The 4,978-nt window shown below is 47.4% G+C and overlaps 1 non-coding gene across 1 annotated transcript; it reads left to right on the top strand.

The window, feature by feature from the left end:
• Positions 1-3,772: 3,772 nt before the first annotated feature.
• Positions 3,773-3,887, top strand: LOC129716404 (U5 spliceosomal RNA). The gene has a single exon (XR_008726631.1). It is a non-coding gene; the product is annotated as a U5 spliceosomal RNA (small nuclear RNA).
• The last annotated feature ends 1,091 nt before the right edge of the window (positions 3,888-4,978 follow it).

The raw sequence follows: 4,978 nt of genomic DNA, 5'->3' as shown, positions 1-4,978 counted from the left end.
TGTGGGGGGGGCGAGGACGCGACTCGAATAATAGTCGCGTCCTCACCAGGAAGCGGCTGAAGGACGGTATCCCCCGCACCGTGCCCTCTTCCCCCACATAAAAACACAAAAAAAACACAAAAAAACACACTTTTACATAACTAAATAAACAAAAAAACAAAAAGATACCGGGCTGTAGGTGGAGGCTGCGGACACCAGTGCCACCAGAAGTACAACCATGTCAGCATCCCTCCGAACATCCACTAAAAAACAGTACTTGACCAGTATCAAAAAATGTGAAAAGTACTGCCTCGATACAGGGACCACCTACACAACTGCATTAGTCACCAACGTACTGGAATTCCTGGCCAAACCTCACTACGAAGAAGGTCTCAGCTATAGTGCCACCAACAGAGTAAGAAGTGCCCTGTCTGCCTACTTAACACTAGCACCAGGACAACAGGCCATGGGATCTCACCCGCTGGTGGTAAAATTAATGAATGGCATTTACAATACCAACCCCCCAAGACCAAAGTAAACCCATATATGGGATGTCACCACCAACCAGATCCCTCAGCCTGGAACAATTGACACTCAAAACGCTCATGTTAATGGCTCTTGGATCCGCACAGAGGGTCCAGTCTCTACATCGATTACGACTGGACAACATGAGTACAGCTCCAGACCAGATCTCGTTTGCGATCCAGGGACTGATCAAACAGAGCAGGCCAGGAACACCAAGTCCAGTCGTGGTATGCTTACCCACCAGAACCACGGTTATGTGTCATGACCCACCTACTGTCCTATATAGACACAACTAACAATATTCGAGGGAGTGAAAACGCCTTGTGGGTCAGTCATAAAAAACCTCATGGTTGGGTGACGAGCCAAACCATTTTGTGATGACTCAAGCAGTTACTAAAAGCTGCCGGGATTGACACTAACTTGTATAAATCTCACTCCACCAGGGCAGCATCCACATCAACGGCGGAAAGAATGAACGTGCTGATGACCACATTCTGGCTACAGCAGGATGGTCGAGGGAAACTACGTTCAGAACGTTTTATTTAAACCTGTGTTATTTGCAGTAACAATTTTACAGTCTGCAAATATTTAATTTAAGCCCGGGGGAGCAATTATTTTTTGTTGTTATTGTTAATAAATACCGTTTTGTTTTTCATAAACAGATTCATTGGTTGATTGTGATAACACACTTCCTCCCTCAAGGACTTTGGCATTGAGGGAAGTAATAACTGTTACACGGTTTGAAATCACAGAGCTTTGAAATCTTCACGTAGTCACTCACGTGACTCCGAAGTAAAATAGTAAGATTAAACGAGAACTTACCAGTTTGAAGTTTGATCTGTATTTTATGAGGAGTTACGATGAGAGATTACGTGCCCTCCGCTCCCACCCTCAATAATATGGGTCAAATTGATAAACTGATGTCTCCTTGTCTTTACTATGTTTACTTCAATAACTGTCTATCTGTGATTCCACACCACTGCTTTGAAGTATGCTGCGCATGCGTGCTGAGCGGGGTCTTTACGTAATCCCTCATCGTAACTCCTCATAAAATACAGATCAAACTTCAAACTGGTAAGTTCTTGTTTAATCTTACTATTAAATTAAAGTGTCAACTATTGTCAGTAATAATTATCACTGCATGCCTTATATCTAATAGCCAATAAATTTCTTTAAACTTTATTATCTTGATGAATATTTTATGAGAAAAATTACCCATTTCTGCACAGTGCTTTCAACTGTGATGGAAGATCAGCAAGCTCTAGGGAAAATCTCGGGTTTATTCCAGTTTGCCTTTTATTAAAATGAATAAAAGCATGCAACATTTTGACCTTCAGTCCTTTAGGGTTGGTTTGTTCAGTCATGTTTTTTTTCATTCTTGGAATTCCTGCTAACTGAACAGAACAGCAGCCATAAATAGTTATTTGAGATTCAGTTCATCCACTGAGCAGTTTCCCTTGTGGGCCTCCACAATATCAAAGAGAAATGTCTTCTGATAACTAATTAGATTCTCACGATATAAAATGCAGGAATTAAAATCAAAATTGCAATGTGGAAGATTGTGACAAAAGACAAGACCATTCAGTTAGCTGCTCAGGAAAAATAATATGACAACAAATCCTAACATCTTTAAAAACACTCAATCAGAACATTGGCATGATGAAAGTAATTTGGTTTTATGTTGTCTTTTGTAAGTCATTTGGTTTAAAATTATAGACAATAGACAATAGACAATAGGTGCAGGAGTAGGCCATTTGGCCCTTCGAGCCATTTGGCCCTTCAATGTGATCATGGCTGATCAGCCACAATCAGTACTCTGTTCCAGCCTTCTCCCCATATCCCTTGACTGCGCTTTCTTTAAGAGCTCTATCCAACTCATTCATTGTGACCAGAAGCTTATGCTATGCATTAAATATTTGTTCTAGTATCCATGGTAATATTTTTTTCAGGGAAGTATAAAACTCAGATGACTAGCACAGTATAGGGTTTGCAAATCAGGAGGATTAGCAACCTATTGGTATTAATTTTGTCTTGAGAGGCTGGGGCAAGACTGGTGAGTGAGAGTTATGTTTATTTTACTTCGGTGTCATGTGAGTAACTACGTGAAGAACCTGCTTCCAACGCATGCGTGTCATATCGCTACACGCATTGCAAAGAGTCACACAGGGGGAACGATGTTCCCCAGCGGGAGAATTTGAAAGTCGGGAACAGCAGGTAAGAGACTCTGCGTTCCTTCCACTTACCTTTTAGGTGGAGACATGGACCGGATCCATGAAGGCTGCGGAAAGCTGGCGGGGGAGAACCGCGGAGTGCGGGCAGCCAGCAGCAGCAGCAACGGCACACCAATTTCCAGGAGAAGAAACACCTGTGCCCGACTTCGCTCCCGCACCGGCAAAATTCACTTCTCGGCCGGGCGGGAAGCGAAGCAAAGACGTCCCGTATGCCAGTCTCAAGCGAGACTGGCTTGGAGCAGTCGCTAGCGGCCAGCGTCGAGGCTGCAGGACAGAGAGCAATGAGGGACCAGTGCTGTAAGTACCGGGGGTACACAGGAGAAGCTCAGCGGGTGCAGCGGCACCAATGGAGCAAAGGAAGTGGGGACGTTTCGGGCCGAAACCCTTCTTCAGACGGTAAGTACCGGGGTTGGTCCGAGGGGTCCCTACGAGCAGCCGGGAGCGGCCAGGGCTGAGGGAACAGCCGGTTTGACCGACTGCGGAACTGCCGCGAGGGACCAGTCCCGTGAACATGGGGTCGGTCCGAGCGGCTCGAATCTGAGAGAATTTGAAAGTCGGGAACAGCAGGTAAGAGACTCTGCGTTCCTTCCACTTACCTTTTAGGTGGAGACATGGACCGGGTCCATGAAGGCTGCGGAAAGCTGGCGGGGGAGAACCGCGGAGTGCGGGCAGCCGGCAGGAGCAGCAACGGCACACCGATTTCCGGAGAGGAAACACCTGTGCCCGACTTCGCTCCCGCACCGGCAAAATTCACTTCTCGGCCGGGCGGGAAGCGAAGCAAAGACGTCCCGTATGCCAGTCTCAAGCGAGTCTGGCTTGGAGCAGTCGCTAGCGGCCAGCGCCGAGGCTCACAGAACTGAGGACATTGGAGTGGGGTTGACCGGCTGCAAACGACCGCGAGGGACCAGTACCGTGAGTACCGGGGTCGGTCCCAGCGGTCTGAGACAAACGAGCAGCCAGGAGCGCTGAGAGCGTTGGAGCTGGTTTTGACCGGCTACACAGCAAAATCCCGACGAATCGGGTACATCCCCACGAACATACTCTGGTTTCTCTTCAGATCGTATAAATCTTTCGCCTTTTACTAAAGATTTCCGTGGAGAGGAACACTCAGAGTTTTCACTAATTTTTTGATGCCCTGCTTCTGTTGGGGCTTAAACCCATTGAATTGAGTGGCGGTGCAGGCTCGAGGGGCTGAATGGCCTGCTCCTGCACCTAATTTCTATGTTTTTCTATGTTACTATGACCCTTACTATAGGTATGTGGGAAAATGGTGTAGACCTAAAAATAGGGTTTTTTTCATAGAATCTGTTTGTTAATCCTTTGGTTAAAGTATTAGATGGGTCCGAGGCACTGGAAGTACGGAGACGGCGTCAACGGCACTTCCGCAATGTCCTAAAAATAGCGACCCGCTAGCCCACGCTGGGAGGAAGCCGGTACGAGTGACTGCAGCATGACAGCAGCCAGCACAGGTGCCTGTGAGTACCGGGACCGTGTGGAGAGGTGGACCTACATACAAGACCGGTGCGGTCAGCGGTGGGGCGAGGAAAACCCGCAAACCAGTGCCCTTGTGTACGGGGGACGGGAACAGCGGAGGAAAAGGAGCTCCTTCACAGTAGCAGTCACATGAATGTGGAGACTAGCCACAGTAGGCAGGAGGTAAGCCCCACATGGGTACCCCGTGCGGGACCCCTAGAGACCTCTAACTCTATAAAAAAGAGTTGGAAGGACCCTGATAGGCCAGAGCCTGGTAATACAGCGTCCCATGATCCTAAAACAGCAGGGACTCTGCTGGACATGGTGGCTGATTACTTTAAACCAAGTCAAACAGGGGCAGACTTGGATTCCAGGATGGCAATAGTATTAACTATATGTCTGACCACAAACTCCAACAAGAAATATTTACAGAAACTGGCCAGGAATCTGCCACCTGGCAACTGTGAGGCATTACAGGTGCCCAGTGTAAACCAATGCATTTGGCAGCATATGGGCAGGAACCAGGACCTCAAGATCCAGAAAGCCTTAAAGGGACTGACGGCAGGGATCACAGCATACACCCGCACCCTGGACAAAACAGAACTAACCAAAGACCATCAAGACGCACTAGCTCTGTTTTGCAATGTGCAATATGAGCTGAACAACATGCGGAAGGCTGCCATTCAGCCAGCACTGGACCCCTAATATGCTACCATTTGCAAACAAAGAACCGCAAATACCTCAACCCTTTTGTTTGGACAAGACTTGAC

Source organism: Leucoraja erinacea, chromosome 2 (genome assembly GCF_028641065.1).
Source record: "Leucoraja erinacea ecotype New England chromosome 2, Leri_hhj_1, whole genome shotgun sequence".
In the NCBI taxonomy this organism is placed as follows: Eukaryota; Metazoa; Chordata; class Chondrichthyes; order Rajiformes; family Rajidae; genus Leucoraja; species Leucoraja erinaceus.
The sequence above is the reverse complement of the archived record's forward strand: the minus strand, read 5'-3'. Positions and strand labels throughout refer to the sequence as shown.